The sequence below is a fragment of the Corvus hawaiiensis genome, chromosome 10, assembly GCF_020740725.1.
Source record: "Corvus hawaiiensis isolate bCorHaw1 chromosome 10, bCorHaw1.pri.cur, whole genome shotgun sequence".
NCBI lineage: Eukaryota > Metazoa > Chordata > Aves > Passeriformes > Corvidae > Corvus > Corvus hawaiiensis.
Genome location: NC_063222.1, coordinates 14,983,688 through 15,008,234, shown reverse-complemented (window position 1 = coordinate 15,008,234; position 24,547 = coordinate 14,983,688).

The window sequence follows — 24,547 nt, the reverse complement described above, 5'->3', positions numbered from 1 at the left end:
AGGAGGGACATAGTTATCATGGGCAACATTACACCCAGTTACAAATAAGGGACTACAAGTAAAAAAAACCATTAGATTGTCAGCTGGGTGAAGAAATGAGAGATTGATAAAAAACCCCGGAAAAGACCATGTGCTTATCACAATAAATAGCTGGTTCTGATGTTCTTATTTTACTTGATAATGTCATCAGAAACCCTCAATGCTTGGAGAGAATTTTAAATAACTTTAAATATAAACAATGATTGAGATATCAGAAACTATAGGAACAAACTGGATTTAAAATGTAGGTACTTCTGAGCAAGAGTTACAGAAAAGAATGAATTACTTAAGGTACTATACATACCTGGTGTTCCCCTCTATTTTTATGTTTTGGTGGTTTTACAGCTAGATTTTAATTCTTCCTTTCGCTTAGTTTTGAGCAATCCACAGAAGCTGGGGGGAAAAATCTTGACAAAGAACAGAATTTCTCAAAATTTTCTGAGCTTTTCTGGATGTGTTAATTTCCACTGATTTCAGTAAGTGCTTATGGCAGCACAGCTGAACAGACATTTTCTGAAGTATTGGCAGGATTGAGGTCTTTGGTTTTTCCTTTTCAATGAACTTTTTATGATCAGCTGCAGAATCACATTAGGGTGATCACAACAATCACAGCAGTAAGTTCTTTCGGTATGACTTTCCTTGATTTAGAGGAGGAGAGCTATGTCTCTTTTTGACTTAATATTATGCCACACTAAAGAGAGGCATGCTGAGGATTATTTGTGTTTTTAAGCACAAGACATAAGCATTTCGATTTACAAATAATAGAACATTTAAGATTGAATTATTTTCCTATAATTTATTTAAAAAGAATATTTTACTATAACATAATATTAGGACTCTGTTATAAGGACAGAGGAGGATGTGAGATTAGCTCTCAGAACAACATGATAGATGTCTTTTTTATAAACATCTTGGTTTTGGAGTGGAGTATTTTGATTGTTTTACTTGCTGTATGAGAGCTTTTATTCATCAAAGCACCTAAGCGTGCACTTGAGGCTACTTTGTAATTTCTCATTTCTAAATGATTTAAATTATTTAAATTATTTCACTGCAATAAAGGTAGCATGTAATAACTCCTCCTTATGTTTGCTGATCAGGGCAGAACTGGTGTTGGAGGAGATGAGGAGAGACAAACATTTTCCTAGGCAGTTATACCCTTGACTCCCCCAAAAGCATTGCCATTGTGGACAAACCCTCAGTGATGGGAAGAATTTTGTAGAGCTTGTTGACTTCCTCAGGGAGATTTTGAACAACAGCAGATTTGGGCATTGGGTTCTTATCATGCCAACTTGCAATTCTTCTCAGCTGTCTGTATCATGTTTTGACATAAAATTATAAACTTTTTTACAATTCATATCAAATGTTAAAAGTTAATTTAGAGGCATTAGTTAACTTAAGGCTGAGGGTGAAAATCCTTTTTCTCCAGAAGACTCAAATTTACCAGCTTTCACATCCACAAATCATTTATTTAACATGTTCTGTCCTAGTGCTTGTGTCTTATACAGATTTGATCCTACCAGCAATTTCATGAAAGAGGGCTGGAACCCAAGTCTTTTTAAATTCTACTGAAACAGAGTTCTGGACATGAGGAATTTTTTTTTAATCTAGGGCAGATAGTCTATGAGCTAGAGATGTATGTAAGTGGGGCATGGATCAGACACTCTTTCCCATTGCTTGTGACCCTGTCATCCTGAATCATCCATTGTACCACTGACGCATTTGAAGAGTACAGGGTCACTGGTAATTAAGACAGCTTTATAAAAGTGCTAGCAGTTGCAGCTGTAGGATGAAGAGTACCTGGAGTGCAGAATTTGTTAACCACATCGAATTCTCTTCGAAAAGGAAACCCTAGCATTGGCACATACACTGCTATCTCATGGGCTCCAAAGTTATGCAGGGTTGCATTAGGTCACTATTTGGATGGATGATCTCCATCAAAAATGCCAGGTGCTGCAGGAAGCCTTGCTGATGCCATGGTGGCCAGAACTTCCTCTCAGAGGCATTACTAAGCCGTGCTCCACATGCCTCAGGACCTTTTGGTTTGATGGCGAGGATCTATTTTAAGCGGGCAGCTCTCAGTTGAAGCATTTAACACTGACATATAAGGCATGGATCAAGGGCAACCGCCTGCAAAATCCTTTTTGATCTGTATGAGAATGACAGGCACTGCGTGATAGCTGCAGTCCAGGTAGGAAAGATCAACACTGCTCTCTGAGCTAACCAAAACGGTGTAAGGGTCTGGAGGGGAGAATTATCTACATGTTACAGAGACACTGAATAGGGAAAGAAGCCAGTTTAAAACGGCATCCGAAGCACATAAAATAAATTCTTGGGCTTGTCCTGCATGCCTTCAAATGTATTCTGACTGTGCTCAGTGTTTATCCTGCCTGCTTCCTTAACCCAGAAATCCTAGAAGAAAAGCATAGGAGGGAGAAGTACACCGTCATCTGGCTCATGTAGGCTGATATGCCAGTCTTGATATCTGCCATGCATCACAGCTTCTACACAGCACATTACAGGAACTCATGTACAGAAGAACTAATTCCTCTTGCTAAAGCAGGAGAGTGACACAAAATGGCACAAAATTGTATTTGCACCCACATTTACAATCCAGAGGGTGTCAGGACATCTTCACTTAGGGATGAATATCATGGCACAAGGCACAGGGAAAAGAAAAAGAGTGAAAGTCATGAAAAATACTTTTTAAATCAAGTGCATAATTGCAAAATGTGGCTGCATCTCCTACTTGTTTGTCTAAACAGCTTTGGACAGTACATGCCATTGTTAACACTGACAGGTGGATGTAGAAACCAGCTGGAGAGTCTCTTTTAGATGGTACTCATGATCTAAGTGTGTACTTGGACAAAGTTTTCATGGGATGAGTGTCATGTTCATTCACTGGACCAGCTTTTAGGGTAGAGGTAGGTATTAGGTAGCTGGAGTGAAACATTAGGTCCTGCTGCCTTTGAGCTGTCCAAAGTTCAATTTCTGGAACAGCCATCAAGCAAAACCATCAAGCAGTTGATTGGCAGATACACTTGCATCTCGCAACGTTCCCTAAATTGTCACGTAGAGCTGTATGCATCAAAGTCTGAGAGAGACACCACATCCTTCTGGACTGCACTGCAGAAAGAAGTGCCACAGAGCTGAGTTTCAGCAGGACCATTAAAACACTGATGTGAGAGCAGCAACATCAGAGTGTTCACTGGGCAAATGGAAATCTTATTATCATGAGTGTTACTGTGCAATTAAACATGAGATTAAACATATATGTAGCAGACAAGTGGACCAGTGTTCCTTGGTTCATGCCCATGGCTCTAACCACTTGATTATACCGAGTTTACATTATTGTATCAGCCATCAAAACCATGGGAGATTTCCCCCTGATTCTCCTGACCTTTGTATCACACCATTAAAGTGTGGGTTACATAGTCAGTGACTTTGCTCAACTTCATGTCATAGGTACATTCTCGCTCAACTGCTTTATCCTATGTAATGGAGTATTTATCCTATCCTACTTCATCTCTGTAATGGAGATAGCAATTAAAGAAATAATCTGCATGTGTGACTGCACATCTGACCCTCTCATTTTGTGTTACACTAGAAGTTAAAGTGATAAGAATCAGATTAATTTCCCTCCTCATTCCTCCCTGTAGGCCCCAGTAGCCTGCAGAATGTCTTCCCTGAAATGCATCAGGAAAGCCTGGCATAAATATTTTTTTGTTTTAGAAACTACAAATTTGACAGTTTGCAAATACTCCCCTACATCACTGCAAATATTTTTGCCCTGCACATGAATGTACATTTTCAGTGGCTCTGACAAAGGCAATGCAGTTGGTATTTGTAGGCTGGTACTCACTGGCATCACAGCAGTGACATGTAGAGCTCTGCAGACACGGTCAGGTGCTGTAGCAGTGCCCTTGGAGCACAGCCATGGCAGGGCAATCTCCACAGGAAGGCACTGTTTGCCCTCATGTCCCCTTGGCCAGGCTGTTACAGTTTTCCTACCCTCCCCTTCTGGCTTTGTCACCCCAGAAGAATATTGATGGATTCTTTGAGTTGCTATTTGTGCTGGGGTGCCAGAGTCTTTGGGATAATTACTTCACAGTGCAGTTTACCGCAGTGAGTGTTGTCAGAATAGCGATACATATTTGTTGTTGTAGCCAACTGGCATCCAGCTTAAGGATCTTTCCCTCTGACTGTTTAAATTAGAGTCTGCATTATCTTGTGTGATAATGCTCACAGAGCAATAAGACAGCGTGCTTTCTATGAAATGTCTTGTAGCCAGTGATCTTTTAAGCCTTTCTTGGCTTGTCTTCTGGTCTGAACATCTGTGCTCTGTCCCTCTTTCTGTGTTGTGTTCACTGCTATTGGACATTCTGCTTGAGGCAAGATCAAGTCTAGTGTTCTCCATTTCCCATCCTAATTGTGGTAGTGTGTTGCTACTGCATATGCTCTTAATCAGCTTTTGCAATCCTTCCTGGAATGTGTATATAAAATTTTTGAAATATTCTGGGATCCTCTGGAATGACAGCATAAAAAAGATACTAGAAAGGAAAGGAATTTTTAAATCAGTAAAACCGTTTCAGTTTTCTCTACAGCATTCCCTACATTATGTTTTCATTTTAGATCAGTTATTATTTAGACAGTTTCTAAATGTGTGGTGTCTGGCACCTGGGAGAGAACCCACAAAACCCAAGTAAACCATCCTCTTTTCTCTCCCTTCACCCCCAAATTCTTAACTTTCCATAAGGGTTTCTTAAAGTCAAGGAGAAGTTTGAAGTGGTAAGTGAATAATCTCTGGGGCAATACCTGACTAGAATTAGCCAAACATTTTTTAATTTTGTAATAATTTATTTAACATAATTTTCTACTTGTTTTCATTTTACCTTTCTCATTGTCCAGGTGAATTAGCATGCCTAAGACAGCGGAGTATTGTTTTATATTTGCATATTAAATTTAATACATCTTAACATTGCATTTGATGCAGTCAGAAAAATAATAGTAAATGTAATTGCTTTGTTTTGTGCCACTAAACAGTGGCCCTGCAACCTGTGTGGCATTCAGCAGTGCTGAGTGCTGCAGGGTAGGCAGCAGTGCAGAGGTGACTGTATTTTTTGCTTCTAACAAAGTCACACTTGACCTTTGACCTCACATCTCACTCTTGGTCCTGAGTGTGGGGTCATCTCACAGCAACCACCTGCCCTGCAATGTTTCTTCCACAACATATCAATTGGTCTGGCAAAGCAATTGCATACGTTTAAAAGATTTGGGGGCATATTGTTCCCATATGCGAGTTCTACTGCAATGAGATATTCAGTTGTCACTCCTGGGGAACATGGTGCCCCTTTAACCTTCACCCCAAGGCTTGTGAAGCTGAGTCTGGTGCTGAAAAATTTCCCCTCACACTGCAGGTAGTGCCAAATGCTGTGTCTTTCACAGACCTTTTCTGAAGCCTGCGGGTTGCGTCTCCAGTACAGGCTACCTTGCCTGCCATGTTTTTGTGGTCACTGCTGATGTTCTTAAAATAAATACAATTGAAGAGTAGTTTCTAGCCTTTGGCATTTCAGTGAATGAAGGAGAATGATCCCCACACCGCCTTACCAAAGTGAGAAATTCAGCATCAGAGGGAATGAAACGTTGCTGATCTGCTACAAATGTGACCACAACAATCTAGCTGTGTATTCACAGAGAGAACAATATTAGTGTTGGAAAGTGAAATGCTGTGTAGGGAGAAAGCTACTGAGGCCTTAACTGTTTTCCTGCTTTGGTTGTCACAGATGTTAGTCACATCACGTAATGCACTACTTGAAGGCACTCAGCTAGTACAGTGACGAGGGCAGTGTAAGAACCTATATAGAATGGAATAACTGTAAGCAATGGTGTCCTGTGAGGATGAATTCAGGAAAGAGGATGCCTAAGGGCTATATAAGCTAGTGGGTGGTTTCACTAGCCCGGCAAATGGAAATAAAGGTCCAAGCCTCAGACCTTTAAAGGCTTTTTCGTCTTTGCCATTCTTTTTTTATTATCACTGAACAATCAGGAAAGCAGAAAGCAAATCAGTTTGAAAATTTTCTGAGGGCTTTCCACACAAGCTCAGAGGAGGAAGGAGACACAATTTCCCTAGGTGTGTTCTGGCATTGCTTCTCCTCTGTTTATCTTCTGCCTTGAGCAGACCTGTGGGGACTTAGGACATATTAAGCTGCTATAGACCATGCTGCCTCTACCTTCCACAAATCAGTTGTCAAAGAAAAAAAAAGATTATATTATCCTACTTATGTAATGATAGCCTGTTGAAAGACTAAATTTCTTCTTCCTCACTCTCCAGAAACAGTTGTGCTCTCCTCTCCAGTGAATCTTCAGAGCTAAAGAGGTCCAAATAGGTGCTTTATCTCAGCAGGGCAGAGGTGCCGCCATGGCGAAGCACAGCGGCAGTGATTGCTCCGTGATCCGGGTCAGGTGCCAGGCGCCTAATGAGAGCGATGGGAGGCACTAAGTGCAGAGCTGGCCTCAAAATGTGGCTACTACACTTTGGACATTAAGCACATGCAACTCCTCCTGAAATCAATGGGAGGCAAAGGCCTCTCAGCACTGGAAGTAGGAATGTGATTCATCTTTGAAATCTAACTTTACAGAGCAGTTACAGAGATTCTACCTCTGAACTTGAATCGCTATGTCTTAACTGCATTTAAGGCTGATGGAAAGAAATAAGCACAGCTAATTCTGGTCACCAGGTAATTCTAGGTGGCTATAGGTAATTGGAGGCAATTAAGTTGATATGAAATGAATTCTGCCCTTGCTGTCTAAAATCAAGGGCTTCCTTATGGGGATCAACCGCAGTAATGGGAAACTCTTGAAGCTAATTAATGTATCCAGTGAAATATCTCATTAGAATGGCAGGGCCAAGGACAGGATCATAGAGTCTTACTCCCATTACCTTACGGTCATCAGGCACACCTGCGATGTAAAGTTTAGACTGAAGATACCTAAAAAATGGCTATTTTTAAACAGGCAGCTAGTAATTTTGCTCTATGATAGATATATTGTTAAGACCATCTTTTTTTGGAGCTGGAACCACTAAATTTTAAAAAATCTAATTGTTGTAATTTTAAGCAAATTATGCAGAAATTAGTTAGATACTGAATCTTATTCACTCTATGTAAGATAAACAGGAATTATGGGCAAGATATAAAGGTAGATCATTTTCTCTAGCTGTAATTCACAGTATTGCAAGAATAATAAAAGAATAGTATAGGTGGTAATCTGTAACTATTTTAACCATCTTTAGGTTGAAAAATACATAGCAAGAGCTTAACTTACTTCTTAGTGTGACTGTAGAAGAAGAATGTGATAACATTTGTGATAGCCCTGCACCGTGGAACTTGAGAGATATTTCAAGTTCATAAATATGTTAAATGCTTCCTTCTTTGCTATTGTACTAAGTAATAAGCATGAAAATACACCATGTTGGATCTTCAATGGCTGACATTCATTCTGCCAAGTCTACTGCTTGCTCAATAAATTATGTATGTACATTAAAATATCATTTGTTGAATCCCCGCAAAATATATCCACTCTGCAGTGCACGTGATACTGAAAAAAATGCAATTGTATTTAAAAATATTTCTGTTTTACCTGAATACCTGTCTCAATGGCCTCATCCTCACTAAATGAAATTTGATTGCAATGGATTTGGGAGAATCTGGTCCCACAGACTTTGGTACTGTAGGGTAGTCGATTGTATTTACTGTTCTGGGATGGCAGTTGCACCTTTTGGGGATGAATATTAATTCTCATCTTAGCATAATCATTTTAGAATATTCCCTTTGTTCCATTGCCCAGATGTGTCTCATGTCATCAGCAGATGAGCTGAACAGCAGTGGTTTGACATGCTTGGTGGCTGATTAGGCACACTGGTTGGAGGAGGCTGTAATGAAGGAATTCGTATGGATGCAGCAGAGCTGTTTGTTACTTGTGCCGTGGTGTTAAGCAGTGCTGATGAAGGGCTGGTAAACAGGATGCTTTTGGGAGTGCCTGGGTCTGTAGGGCTACACTCCCATTGTCAAGTCTGGAATATGCTTTGGGCATAACCCCAGATATGTCCAGGATAACACACTGTCACGAAAAAGCAGCCTTTACTTGTGGAAATATGCCCTTCAACCTTTGAAAGTGCTTTTGCACTGGGGAGAAAAAGGTAGGAAATTTCTCCTAATTATGATTAGGATGAGTTAGACACAATTTCCCTGACAGTAGTAGCACTGTGCCTAGTGTCCAACTATGTGAGAGGAGAAAAAACCTCCACCTGGTGTTTCCTTGATCAACTTCTTTCAAGTGGAGAGAAGGAAAAAAGCTGTAGGTTCAGCAGATGGTTTAAAATGGCCAGTGGCATCCCAGAGTCTGTGTCTCTGGTACCTGGAATTGAGTCCTCTGACCACTGACACTGTTCTGCCTTAATAAGAGAAAACCCATGAAAGAGAACAAAACTTGTTCATAAAGCTGTGTCTGAAATGGGCGATTAGGCATGAGACACTTATGATCATTTGTCCTAGGCACCACGTTGATCACTTTATAGTCTCAAATTGTCTTAATGTATTTATGTTTTCTGTATTCTCACCAAGAGGCTTTTCCTCTCATTCCTCCTGCTGTAATAAACCAGCACACAGTAGCAACCGGGCAAAGAACCATTATTTTTAGTTGGTGGCCTATGTCTTCTGCAGCAACCTCCGACATAAGTGAGCCCAGTTTTGTGACCGTAATTACATATGGGCCCAACTGTTTGAACTTGCAATTGCACCCATTTAGAAGCTTTGCAATTGAGCAGTTAGTCTTCTAAATGGGGACAATTGCAAGCTACAAATAACTGCTCCAGCATTTAATTGCTGGAGTAAAATGATTCCTACAACATTGGAGGTCACGTAGAAGTCCAGCTAAAAACAAAACAAAACAGAGCCTGTTTGGGCAGCACAGAGGAGGCATGAATTTTCCTGGTCAATAAATATGGCAGTGAGCTGTCCAACCATACAAATGGTTGCAAAAATTGAAAGTCATGTGTGTGTGAGGAGAGAAAAAGAATGCCTGGGGCACTGTTGTGTAGCAGCAGTGCAGCAAGCTCAGGCTCTCACAACAGACAGGTAGATGAGCTGACTGGAAGCCATCCAAAACACACTTACTGGTATTCAGTCACTGGAATGATGCTGGAAAAGCCGTTCCAAAAAGGTCACATTCCAGACAACAACATACTAGCAAAGTTTAAAGACCAAATACATTTGGCTTATGTTCTACAAAGGAAACTTTTATGTCACAGTCAAATTTGATACATAAACAGTTTTTATACTTCAAAAGAGAAGTAGCACCACCCCTTTCAAAACCTTGCCTTAAGGTTTTCACCATTTTTCTGAAGACGAATGAAGGATATTAATAGATCAATGCCTACTATTTTGTGAGTGTTATGAAACTTCTTGATTACAAACCCAAATAACCCATCTGAGCTGCATTTAAATATATGTAAGTATTTGGGCACAGGGTTATAATGGTTAACTTTCCCTTTGACATTTTTATCCCTTAACCAGCTCACCAGAAAGCTTTAGTCAGGAGGAATGGTGATTTCAGGGGTGTCAGAATTTAAGTGTGAGTTTAGTTTAAAGCATATTCTTCTGCAAATCAAAGGAAGACCTCTTTCTTTTTAAATTATTTAATTTCAAAATATAAAGCTTTCAATGCAAGCTGGGTAGAAGGAACAACACAACCCCCTCAGATATCTGTTTGCATTTTTTGCTTTGATTGTTTTCACACTCTTTAATATTTGCTTCCCCTGAATATTCTTTTAGGCGGATGAGTTTTCTGGCAGGGACGGTGGTGGAAACAGGGCATTTTAAACACCTTTGAATATATATAAGGAATAATTTTTAATTTGCAAATTTGGTACTGCAACCTGAGTTCAGAGCTTTGCAAATTTTGTCAAAAAGTAGGAACATACTCAATGGATTTTTAAAAAAATATTCAGTGATTGCCTGTCAGATGAAGGACAGAGCAGTGAGAGGTTGCTGTAATTATTCCCTAAATAGCTACTAATAACAAATGAATTGCAGAGAACCTAGAGCTACTTCTGTGAACTATTCATATATAGAAAAAAAATCTGCTTTGTTATATAAATTACTTTATCAATTATGCTAAAACTAAAATTATTGCAACAGCCAAAGAATCCTGCCTGACACGCTAAGTTTTTCCTTGCTTTTCAATGAAATTTTTAAAATCTTTATTTAGCAGAAGGCTTATTAAAACCTGAGGCTAATGTCAATCCTGTACTGAGTGAGGAAAAAGTGCACCTTTGTATTATCACTGAGGACAAGAGAATTTGGATAATTTCAAAAAGGATTTTGGTCCACTGCTGTGAAGGACAGGAGGAACGGGAGGGAATTATTCTTTCACATAAACTGGAGTTTATCCATGAATTCTCCATCCACTATTGGGTTTTCTACCTAAACAACTGCTGAGGTATTTATGTGTCTTTTGGCTTTATGCACATCAGTTTCCCCATCAAAATCAGTTCTTACAATCAAGCATGTGATTAAACATTTTGTCTGATCAGTCCACAATATGTCCCTGGGAGGACAAAGCCCCTCTGAGAACTGAATCCCACTGAGACGAGGTTATATCCTTCACATATACTTTCTAGGTTTGGTTGTGTTTGTGATGATGACAGTACTAATTCTGATATAAAATAATATACACGTATTTACATACATGAAAATCCACATATATATGTGCATGTTACATGCATACATATGTAATTGATTTATATATATTATACATCTTTGATTTTATATTTTGACCTCCATGGGCTGCAGGAAGCAGAGAGGCACCTCCAGTGAGCCTAACTGTCCCTCCTTGTTCCATAGTGTGTGGGTCTAGGGCCCCACTGTGGCAATGGGGAGGTTCTTCTGACTGGAACATTGTCTTTCAGGTTTGTGAAATTGTTAATATTTACTTTTGGCTGTCGTGCACTTCAGATTTGTCTGCTTGGGAATACCTAGGGGATACATGTTTGCTTGCAATGCATTGCAAGTTAATTAAGCTGATTTCAGTTGGGTTGTTTTGTGTGCTTTATGGCAAGCATGGAATAAGCAAGTGGTCTATTTTATTTATATTTAAAGAAAGAACTAAAAGGAAATTGTACAGTGCAGAAGCATTATACACAAGTATCCTCTGGGGCAATTGTTTATTGACCCACTTTTTAGCAAAACACCATATACATTATCATGCTGCATCACAAATATGATTCTGCCCTGTCAAACTGAACCGGATTTTTGCCAGCATCTTAAATGAGAGAAGCATTCGACCCTAAAACAGCATTCCTCACATCCTGATGGGTGTGAGATAGTTACCCTTTGTACAGTGCATAGTACAATCACGAGCTCTTACTTCTTTAATGTATTCTTTCATGTGCAGTTTTAAATATAGTTTCCTTTTCCCCTTTCTTTTTTTCAACCCATTGTGGAAGTTTGCCTAAATAATGTGTAGTCTGCTTTTCTTAGATAAACATTTTCCAAATAGTGTTCATTAATGGCTATAAAGCAAATCCCAAAGCAAGCTGATCTTTTATGTTCCCCCTCCCTTATGTCCACATTTCTGAGAACACTGATGCTGGAACCAATACAAACCATCCCAGCTGTCTCCAAAATTAGTGCTGAGAAAAATAAACTGTTCTTCAAAGTAATAATTTTATACAACTAAATAAATAAATATTGTCAACACTGGGTCAGAAATACAAGAAAAATTACATCAAATTCACTTCATAAGATGGATTGTATGAATGCATTTCAGTTCCTCTCTCATCATTCTCCTTTATATTTTTAGACAGTCTTTATGTGAATACAATGACTCCAATATCAAACATTTTAAATGATGCTTGAAATATCAGTCACTTGACTTTGATGTCACACACAATTAAATTCAACCCATCTTCTCTCAGTTAATAACAGCAATCTCACCAAGTCTAGTGCCTAATTAATACAAGCTATTTGTCACATAGAGGTGACACATGTATATCAGAAAGCTTGAAATATTGTTTTGTGCTGCAGTAGTGCTACCCAGCCCTGCAATATAGAAACTGTCTTATGTGTGATTGTCTTTAAAGATTTCAAAAGGCCTCAGAGTTTGGTGTGCTCAAGCTGGGACTCGACAGTGCATAGAAGGCACTACTGATGTGTTGGCTCCCTTTAGGCTGCTAAATAGCGAGGTATTTAGAAAGAAACGCTGCTAGAATTGAAAGGTTCATACCTGATCATTCGTTTAAGTGATCGGCAGAATTACGGCTACACGGCGCCAGTGGTAATTTGCTTAACCTGCAGTTTTTAAGCTATGTGATAGAATACACAATCATACATTTTCTTATTGTTGCATAAGCATTTCTTCATATTATTTATGCTCAGCACTTTTTAACAGTGTGTTTCAGCCAGAGTTGCTGTTGCCAAATAAATGAGCTTGTCTACATTGTGTTAATTATCATTGTGTAATAAATAACTGAATAATAAGGTGGGCCTAATCCTGCCTTCTTAACTCAGGTGAGGATTCTGTCTGCCTCTCTGAGTGTTTTGCCTGTATTAAGGCATCAGACTTGGGACCAAAAATTGCCTACATCGTTAGTAGCTGTAAATTAAGGATAATTTGTTATTGAACTCTTCTTGTGAATAAAACACAACAGAGAAACCTGCAAAGTAACAGAAGGCAGGAAGCTTTAGTTATCTCTGGATTAGTAACCATAGTAATACCTACGGATTTTCAGTGCATTATGTTTTGCAGCAAGTGTGAAAGGTTTTTCCTGGATTTTCGATTATACATGTTTTTGCTTCTTTTGTATATTAGCAGTAGGGTGTTTGTAATGACAAAAACCACCTGTAGCACGTTGGGGCTTACTTACACCCAGAACTGAGCATGGGAAGGTCTACCCCAGCAGCTCTCCTCTAGGTTGTGAGAAGGAATACCACCGCAAGTCGGGGGACAGCTGATGCAAAATTCAAACCAACGCGGTATCTGGAGTCCTCTCTCTGTTCACAGCCAGTGTTGCTGGTGGGCACAGTGACGTTCTAACTTCATGTGCACTTTTCTCTCTGAACTGCCAACTGAGTGGTGTTTCGTAAGTATAAGCCACGAAATCTGGCAGAGATAGATACAGGTCTAGAGATGGACTGAAGATTTGTCTCCCCTCCAATCTACCCTTTGGTAGCCCTCTGTTAAATACCCTCAAAAGTATGTAGCACATGGAAACCTAATCTCAAGGTCTGGCCATTGCAGTGCTGAGATAAACTCTCTACCTTTCTACATGGTATTTTAGGGGACATAACCGTGCACATTCATGGTCAGTGAGGAGCAGGAATGAGGGAGGCCTTTACAGCAGAAACAAATGGATTTTTTCTTTGCTGCTTAAGAAAATGTGAAAGGTTAATTTCACATCTTGTCAGACATATGCATGTTCATTTTTAAGCCCATCAAAATATGTGTCTGGATCAAGGTGGAAATGAACAGTGAGCCAGATCTATATGCAGAAGAGTGGAGAGTGCCCAAATCTCTGTAACATTTGAGGAGAACGGTGCTGTTCGTGCTCAGTGACAGTCTAACAAGTTAGTCTGTAATAGATTTGTGGTAAGAGCTTTTATTTCTCAGCTATGATATCTGCAAACACATAAAAATCACAGTTACTGGAAAGAAAAATTTAATTGAAAACCATTACGATGAGAAGAATTTAAGGGTTGTGGTGGATAAATACCTGAATGTGAGCTCTGAAGGGATGTGCTGGTTAGAAAGATTAATGTGCTAGTAGATGGTGAAAGTAGTAGTGGCAAGTTGATCTCATTATGCCAGATACATCATAAAGAGCAATGAGGAATTTACAACCAGTGCTGAAACTGAGCAGCAAGTAGGGCATAGAAGCACAGCATGTTCTGGGAGATGGAGTGGTTGGACACTGGAATCTGACAGTTTAAGATTAGAAATCAGGTGCTTCTGTTTGACAGTGAAATTATTTACCACTTAAACAGAGTATGCAGAGTTACAGCGAATGCTTTACTGCTTGGCATTTCTACATCAAGTCTGGAAGAACTTCCCAAGAGTAGGTTTTGGTACCCTTAGTGAAGCAGCCTTTGTGTAGTAATTGCTAAATGAAAATTTATTCCAGTATTTTGGACGTGAGGTTAAAAGATGATAATGGGCCTTTCCAGCCTTAAAATCTTTGAAGGTTTAGTTGCTGAAAGGCAAAGGTTGCCTTCGTATCTCTTGTTTTTCTGGTACCAAATCTATAGACCATCTTCCTTCCTTAGACACACCTGTTAAAACATATTGTTCTTTTACTGCTGTTAACAGTCAAGCCTCTGAATTAGAAACCTTTCCAAGATGAAAAGAAAGGAGAAAACCTATTGAATAATTTAATGATATAGTATTACAAATAGAAATGGTTTGGGGATATTGAAAATATTCTTGTATATGGTGTAGGATGTGGGAAAATTGCAAAGCACATTAGCTCTGGAAATGAAATGGCAGGCTGCACAGAGCAAAACTGGTATGTGATGTAGTGGCAATGTCACCAATATGTCATAGATCTCACAGTGCTACAATTCTCACTTAAAAGCATAGAGGTAGTTACCATGTGACTGTCTTCTTGTGAACTTTAGCAAGGTTGTCTTTTTATTTATTTCTTTTGGGGTTTTTTTGTGTGTTGACTTCCATCAAATTATGCTTCAGTTACCTAATAGACAAAATGCATCCTCCCTGATGGTCTGTCAGCTACTTCCTGCTACAAAGCTTCCAGGGGCTGAAGTGCTGGAGGCGAGCCACCCTGGCAGGTGTCCAGCCGCCTGGCCGGCCAGCTGGCTGCTGCTGCCCCTGCTGCTGCCGCTCCTCTCTGCATGCAGGAGTGCAGTCCTTGCACAAAGGCTCCAAAGAGTCTTGGAGTGACCATTTGGATTGCCAAAACAGTGCAATAAGGCACTAACTGAGGGGAAAAAGCAAGCGCTGGTTCATACCATATGCGTTTATGGAGAGCTGTGTGTTGTCTGTCCCAGAGGCGGGGTGACTTGGGAGCGATTAATGAAGCTGTGTTTTATTTGTACTAGGTGCTAAGTGTGCCCAGTGCTGTGCAGATGATCATGCTGGATGTTGTCCTTTTGCCATACTGTTTTAGAGCTACCCCAACTTTTTTCCCTGTAACGCCAAAACAAAACAGAGGATGTGTTTTCTTGTATCTTCAGACATGGCAGCTGCGAGGATCTAGCCTGGCACACTTTCTAGAGTGGTGGAAGGAGCAAGCACAGATCAGGCCTCCATTTCTCACCATGCATTCATGACTGGGTGAGGGAAGCTGAGAGGGTCAGCTCCCCCCTGCTCTCCCTAGGCCCTGCTGCAGCCTGGCACCCTGCTGGGGGCTGTGGGCACGTGCCCAAATGCTGCAGTGCAGGTGTCCAGTTTTGCCAAGCTCCTCTGTCCTTCTAAATTGGCACGCAATTTTCCAGCATCAGTTGGGGAAAAAAATCCCTGTGAGTGGGTCAGAATCCAGCTACCTGAGGCTTTGCTGTTTGTTCTCTGTGCAGTCACTGTGTCATTCCTGTGTCTCAGGATGACAGAACACTGAGCTGGTGATGTTGGGGCGAGTTTGATTTCGACTGGAAGTGTTGATGAGGTGTTTCATGTGGTGCTCAGGACTGCAGCTCTTCAAGGGGACATGGTGTGACCTGCTTACAGTGTACTGCCCTGCATTTATAAAGCATGTGAGAACTTCTACCCAAATCTCCCCAAACAAAGGTCTTGTTTTGATCTCTTCAAAGGTATAAATGTGCTTTATTAACGAGAGTGTTAATAATCCATGCATCCCCAGAGCAAATGCAGTGAGACTGAGAAAAGTGTGTGAGGCTGCCTCCTTCCAGAGTCTGACCTTCTAAATTAATCCCTGGCCTTTATCTGCTCAGACCTCTGTGTGGTAGATTTGGGCAGCACTCAGGCTAATGACATATACCTAAAAATCGCTCAACTCAGAGCTAGCAGGGGTAATGAAACACCTTGAAAATAGGCTGGCAATGCAAACTGGCTGTGAGCAAAAACAATGAGTCCTGCAGAGGTGATTCCAAAGGCTCAGTATTTATGAATTATTACCACAAATGTAACATAGCTATCCCCTTCGCTCCTCAGAGTGAGATGAATGTGGTGAACTCAGGTGCTCTTGTAGGCTACCAGACATGGTTTGATTCTGTCTGGATATGTCTGGTATGGGGGCAGAAGGGGAAGCCTTTGGGTTCAGGAGCCCATCCCACTTACAGAAAGTTATCTCACTGTTTGGAAACCAAACACATCCCGGTGCTCTGTAAGAGAGGACCATCCCCCAGGCAGCTCTTGCAGAAATTTCAAAGATGTTCCTGGCTGGCTTATGAGGGATCTTCCATAGCTTTGTTCCCCAACCCAGTGCTGTGTCAGTGTCCTCTGGCTGGTGTTGGTGCTGGTGCCAGAGGTCCTCCTGTACCTTGGCTAACACATAACTGCACGTGGAGAGCCCTGAGCTCTGGAGGGATGATGTTGGCTATTGGCCACATGCAAACATGCTCAGCCTGGGATTTGTTGCTCCACAAACTGAAAGTAAGCACCAATATAATTTCTCTGCTTTTATGAGCAATTTTAAAGGTGAAGGATGTTTTCTTTCCAATGTTTCCATATATTAGATTAGGCAAGTTGTCAAAATTGAGCACTCCGCAGTGGGTAGATGTTTTGTTTGTAGCAAAATGCATTTCCATAAAGTGATGAATTCAGGAAATGAAGTATTGACATCACATTGACATCATCATTGATACATCACGTATTGCCAGAACAATGGGAGATCCATAAAATGATCTGCTCATAAATAATTTGTGATATCTGCTATGTACAACACTACTAAGTCTTATTTTCTATAATAAACATTACTTTCTTTTGGAGAAAAAAGTGGCAAGTAGGACTGTCAAAATATTAAATTAGAGAAGACCTTATAATTTTATTTCTTGACATTTCTTTATCACAGTTTTATCATGTTTATGTAAAATACCAAGGTGTTATTTGTTTTCAAATTATATATCTTGGTAGCATTTTTGTATTATTTGACTAGTTTACATTACGATGAATGCAGAATGGTTGCACAAACTTTAAAATGTGTAATATTTAATGTAAATTTACAGGAAAAATCTCAGTGTGATATATGTTATTTTCGAGGTGTGCTGTTGACACCACAGAAAAGACATGTAAAAATATAACTAAATAATTCAGTGATTTTAGATTTCTTATACTACAATACTGGAAATAATTTTGTTAAAAAACCAATGAAATTCTTTTTGAATTGCTAAGGTAAATGGGGGGTCTTTGAAATAACCTTACAGAGTTTCACTGATACATTTTTCCATCTAAACTATGTTTTCTTGAAATAAATCCTTTTTTAAAGAGTACTGATTTGAATGAAAGTGTTTTGGTGAAAAGAATTTGTAGTGAGGACAGATAAATGTTGCAATAATGGTAGAGAAAGTATAATCCCAGTATATCTTACTGTTTAGAGGAATTGTTTAATGTTGCATTTGTGGCAATCAGTAGAATAAAATGACCTTTTCAGGAGATTACATCATCTTCTGATGATTAACCATTTTGGAGCTATGTTGATGTCTCTGTTAGAGAAGAAAAACAAAAAATCTCTCTGTGCTCTTTAGTTATTCTTACTGTTATCAAATATTCTTACATATTATCAAATGAAAATAACCCACTTCTAGAAATGTTGTGTTCCTTCTGAATTCAGAGGGTGCAGAAGAAATGCTTTTTAGGGGACCTTAAAGTATAATGAACTGAGGGTGTAAAGGATGGTTTTCTCTCCTGTCGAAGTTGAGGGGAAATAAGGAAACCTGGCCAGAACTGGAGTTTTCTGCAAGTGGAGTCAGTGTGACTCCAGCAGTGTGGCTGTGTGTGAGCCTACCCACAGCTCATTAAAGGATCAGGGCCTGGCTTAGAAAATTAAATCCTTATCTTAGCAATGTTATGTGCAGTACTTTAAATCAGGAGACCTTTGTTTCTTGGCTGATAAAACAAAGCTTGGATCCAGCTACCTAGGGTTTGATTCTGCATTTCTTGCACATCAAGGAATTTGGCTTTACAGGGAATTTTAAGCTTTGAAAGAAATCCTGGATTAAGCTCTTGAATGATTAAAATTTAAGTGCTGTCAGATTTCTACATATAAAGTAAAAATAAAATAAAAATTAACATTAAAAAAAAATAATACCCACAGTCTCCAGAACCTGAGGCAGGCTTGGAGCATTGTAATGGAAATTTCAGTCCCATGTGCCACAGTAACTGCAGCGCAGCAACTTTTTAAAATAGCCATAATGACGCTGTTGCTGAGGGTGAAGGGAAAATATCACAAACCCTTTCTTTCCCTAACATGTCTAGTAAAACTCAAGAATGTGTAGCCAAGTAATATTTTGTTAATTTTATGTGTGTTTGAAGATTACTGATGGCTACTTGAAAAGAGAAAAAAGTGCTTTCTTTGGCATCAGACACATTCTCATGGCAGACACAAATTTTGGCCAAACAAAAGAAATGACAACCCTTGCAGAATGGAATTGACACCCCAGTTTCCAAAAAATTTTATTCATACAGTAAAATGCCTGTATTTTTAATTTTTAATTCTGGGTAGCATGTTCGTATTTTAAATGTAAGAGAATAACTTCCATTGCCCAAATCATCTGAGGATTTGGTCTCGTTTTCTACATAGTAAGAACTGGTTTTGTGTAATTATTTTTCTCCCCTCAAAAAAGCAATATAATTTACTGGACAATTTTTTTAAAAAAAACTTAATACATGAGAAAGTTTAAAGGTCAAACAGGGAGTGCTTTTTTGAGAGGTTGAGATAACTTTGGGCAATGATCCTTAGTGTTGATACACTTAAGATAAAATAAATTTTAAAATAAATTTTCATTTGTATCATGCTTAATAACTTACATTTAAATTATCTAAATCAAAGCAAACATTTTAATTTGATGTCAATTGCAATTTTATGTCAAAATCACACATAAAAAAAGCAGCAAACTTTCAAAAGAACATAAAACATATAAAGTGGTGACATATGCATGATACCTTTTTATTCAGTCTTTTTAGTTTGGTGGTATAAAAATTACCTTCATTAGTGCATTAAGTCAACCCAAACTTGAACTCTGAGAAAACAGTAAAATTGTGTCAAATTCACAGTAGAATAATAATAAAAAACTTACAGTATTTATGATGTTGAGGAATCCTTATTGTATGTTACAGAACAAACAAAGTCATAAGTTACCTCTTCTGATTTTGATGGTAACAAAAGCAACCATTTCAGAAATATAGTGGTGTTAGAGCAATCAAAGAGCCTGCTTTCTTACCATAATGTTAGCATCATCTCAGCATGTGGTGCCAGAAAGGTTCTCTTTCTGCAGCATACCACTAATCCTGCATTGTCTTTATTATCTTTATTTTCTGATGCTTGCTCATGCTGATCATTCACAAACTGAAGAGATGGAACACTGAGGTCTTCAAATATTGATAAATTATATTAATATTAGGATACCCTATAAACTCTTTAGTATCCTATGAATTCCAGGTTGCAGTCAACCCGCAGTATATATATATATACATACACACACACTAATATGAAATAAATATTTTACACTCATATCACATAGGAAGAGGGAATGACTTATAGCCCTACAGTAACAAGAAAATGTCATCTCTGGAATACATGTTTATAGATATCTTTTTATAAAAGCTGATTTTAAATGTGCACATCCCCCCTTTTGGATGTAAGAAAAATATGTGCCTGAAATATGTGTGTCTGTATTTCTTGGAGCCTATAAAAATGAATTGCAGATATAAACTGGAATGGTTGATTGGCACAAGCTCTTACTGGGATGCAGACTTGGGATTTGTGTTTTAAATTAATTTTGGACAAGTGAGGACATAAACTCTGCCCACAGCATATTGTTGTTACTGCAAAGGCTCCTGAACATTGAGTATTTTTGTTGTTTGCAATAGCTCACCCTATAGACTTAGCTGTGAAAAATGTCTGTTATGAAATGCAGGATATAACCTGTAAGTAATAGCAACTAAGTCATTGGTAGTGAGCGGCTTCACAGAAATTGAATATGAAAAACACTGTGAGTCCAATTACGTCATCTTTACATTGAGTGCTTTCTCATATGAGTATTTCTGTTGAAGTCATTTCACATACCTCCCAAAATGACTCTTTCAAAATAATTACAAAATCATTTTCAACAGTGAATAAATGTGTAAAGGCTCACCAGTGATTTTAAGGTTGAAAAAAGGGGCCCTTTGTGTTAGATAATTTCATTGCTCTATGTTCACAAGTGATTAACTCCCCAATGAGATCTGATTGCTTTTTGTATTCAGACCGAAAAAAGACATGTAAAATGAGCAAAATGTTGTATTTTGAGCACTGACTATGGGGCAAGTTTAACATATGCTTTCTGGGACATCACAATGATTTGTTACTTGCCATATTTGCTGCACATGTGCAACATGGTAACCTGCCAAAATGCACACAATAGTTACATGATGGGTCACTGAAAAAATAGATTTCAAGCAGAGTATCTAAATACTTAATTCGTATACAGATATGGGACCTCTTCTAAGACACTGTGGTCTATTAAGGAAATAATAATATACATTTTATTAGAAACACATGCTGCCTAGAAACCCAGTTCCTTCTTCCCTTCATGTAAAGGGAAGACTTGGACCTTAAGATGCTGGGCTAGAACCCAGTCCAAGTACATGGAAGGTAGAAAGAACCTTAAAGGGAGAGAAAAGCCGTCTTCTCAGGTGGACAGAAGATGTAGTGGATGTAGTCTCAGGTGGACAGAAGACAATGCGATGAGTGGATATGAATATAGTGACCATCTTCTTGCCCTTTCCCAGTGTTTCTTATTTGTCACCATTCAGGATGTAAACAGATGGAAATGTTTCAGATCATGCTGGGCCTGCCCTCTGTGTGTGACCCCATTCACATCCCATCACTGCCCTTGTGAGTGGAACAAGACTGTTCTGTTGCTTCAGGACCTTGCATGGAACCAGGGCAGGATTGCTATCTAACTGTGGGAGTTCTGGAGCTGTGTGGGCACAGCTGAAGGAAGTTCTGAAGAGAATCCACTGTAATAATAACACGGAAATTACTGAGAGAGACGTTGTGCCAAGGTCATTGGTAAATAAGTATTTCCCAAGTCAGCCACTCAATTAACATGGCATCAGAGGGTACAGCAGGTACCACATTAGCTATCAAGTCACTCCTTCCTGGATGGACACCTCAAATGAAGCAACGACCCCATCCTCCCCTCAGCAGGGCCAAGTGTGGCTCTTTTCAAGGGAGATGGGTAGGGCATGGCACTGCTGATTCCCATGGAAATCATAGTCTTTGTGGAACTGTGGGATTGCTTGTGGACAGCTTTGGAAATACACAGGGACCCACTGGGCTGTCACGGGGACTGATTGGTCTTCTGCACCTGGCATGGTGGGAAATGCAGCTGAAGGGTCAAAAGCAAATGTGTGCCTGGACAGCTCAGCCTGGTGTCAGTGGCGCTCAATGGATAGAGGGATTCATATGTTCCTTTGGCTACGTCCCAGCTACAAGGCTGCCCTAACTTTTTCAGGGTTGGGCAGTGACCATTATCAGCTGAGCAAACGTTGACTCTGGTCTACAATGTCTTAGCTCTGCCACAGTTCATTTTTTAAACCAAGGTGTGGGGGTAGCTGGCTGCTGCCATGTGTTCCTGCTGCATGTTTGCACATGCTGTTAAAACTCTCACATCCAAGCGTGGTCTGAATGGAGAAGTCTCCAAATGGCTTCACTTGGGCACCACACTGACCACTGGCATTATGCCAGGGCTGGACCTGTTACTCCTCTCCGCATTTCTGCTGCGTGTTCTCCCCTATGACCTCAACCCTTTTGCTCCATTTTATCTCTTCCAGGAGCACCAGTTCCACACTCCAGTGATGACCATGCATCATCTCTGGCGTCATGATTCCCTGAGCTCCCACACAGTCCAGGCTAAAACCTGGGCTGGGAGATGAAATACTCGGTGTTCTCTCCATGTAGAGCAACTACTGCTGGAGATACTGGATGTGACATGAAACCACCAGGCACAATGAATTCCACTATTATAACCTGACATGATATCTGTGTATGTGGTGGGTTTAAGAGCTGGACTTCTTTCTGGATTGAAATTTCTAAATTTTATATTTTTAAAGGGTATTTATGAAGGTAATTCAACAGAGCTGGAGGGTTTTTTTTTTTTTTTTTGGTTTGAGTTTTTTAGTTTGTTTGGTTTTTTGAGAAAAAGAAAGAAAAATACTTAATCTGAATTTATGGAACAGAACATAATGTTCCTGACTATTAATTCTTAACTGAATATGTGAAAAATGAAAACAATTATGGTAAGGTTGTATAACCCCTTTGAATACCAGGGTTTGTGATTGTTCTACAGGCTATCAGTAAAAAGCAGCAAGAAATATCTTCATTTAATATTATAAATACAAAGTCCAGTTTGAAGTTAAAAAAACTATTTAAAATGTGATTAGATGTGAAAAAGAAAGGCTATTATGTTTGTCATAATAACTGTGTCTTTGATCTATATGTTAATAGGAAGACTGTTGACACTGGAGAGATTGAAATTAATACTTGTCTATTAGTCCAAGGGCAGAAGTTGTTGCCTCAAACCATAATAATTGATTCACTAGTGCATTTGTCTAATGGCCCTGCATTATTCTGTAGTGTGCCAGGATGGATGGAGCACTCACAGCCTACCTGTGTTTTGGTGTACGTTGTAATCCTGATTGTATTTACATCAATGTAAAACAGGAACAACCACAAAAGTCAGTTGGTGGCATATGAATAAAATGGGTGAAGATCAGAATCAGCTCTGTGGGGCTCCATGGGACTTAGCAGAGAGACTGTTAGCCATGAGAGAAGCTTTTCCTCACCCCTGAAATACCTCTTTGAATATTTTTAATATCTCTTATTTCAGAAATACTGATTTTGGGAGGGAAGAAGAAGAGTTAGCAGGGTGAATCTTCAGGAAATTCCAAGTGATTTGGTAGGGAAAATTTCATTAGGACTACTCAGTCTCTAATATCTAGGGATATTAAAGATAATTGTATTTAAGATGGATATTTTTATTTGCTGCACTAGCCTATTGAGTTCATTGATAACTAGACACTACTAGTGGACATAAAAATAAATGTTTTGGCTAGTGAGGAGAATAAGTCTAAGTTTGAATGGACTTTATAGATAACAATTAACTGCATCAGAGTTTCAAATATATGTGTAGTTCACTTTGGAGGGAAAGAAACGCTTTTAGAGTAATATGGCTATTTCAGTGTTGACAATGACTTTTACTATTTAGGAGATAAACAGTAAATTTAATTTGCATAATTAAGTTAATCTTTTTAGATTTTAATGTAGTGTATCAGGCTTGTAAACGAGGTTTTACTAGTGAAACTCTTATTACTAGGACATATACCATTTCCCCCTAGCATCAGCAAAGAGTGCAGATCTCATAGGTTCCTTTGTCTCAGGTCACCAGGACTTTACTGTTTTTTCTTCTCTTGAGGGTTGCTTTAAAAATTGTAATAGAAAACACAACTTCTGTGTAATGGTTGAAAGTCTTTCGCTTTGCAGGAAAAAAATTGTACTTCTAGGGGCCTTCTGCCATAAGGACTCTCTTGTAAAGATGCCTGCCTTTAAAATGCAACTTTTTTGTTGGATGAACAGCCTAATGTTCCATGCATTGTACTAGTAGTAGCATTTTATGCAACATTGAAAGACTCAATTAATTTGCATAATTCCATGAGTGTTACCATGACTTTAAGGTAGGTTAGCTTGCTCAGGAGTCTTGCCTGCCCAATATATATGTTTGCCATTTTGACAAATTAATCATTTCTGAAAACAATTAATTATACTTATGACAAACTGAACCTTTTACCCATGGGTCTTAAATTTTTATAGCAGAAATCTAATATTAATGTGTATAAGATCAGTGATTTAGTGAGTACCTTAACAGTCAACAATGCCTAAGGCTGAACAAAATTAATATTTTGTTTCCCATCTGGAGACTTCAGTAAAATTAATGAGGAAGGGTGCCTTTTGTAATACATAATAGAAATAAATTTACAATATTTAACCCGGGGATTCTACTGACATCAGCATTTAGATATTTGGTCGGTTTCCCAGTCTGGTGGAGGAGCCATGCAAATATCAAAACAGGTAATCCTGGCTGTATAGGAGACTTATATTTGTGGTTTTACTGGCAAAGGCAGACAACCAATTAATTTTCCTGTATGATGAAGTTCCTAGTCTTAGAACAAAATGTTTGTTTCTGCTAAAAAGAAATGTACTATTTGAATACAAAACATATTCAACCTTTCTAAAAATAAGAAGAAAGGGCAATATCTACAAATTAAGTCCTGGATACAAAATAAA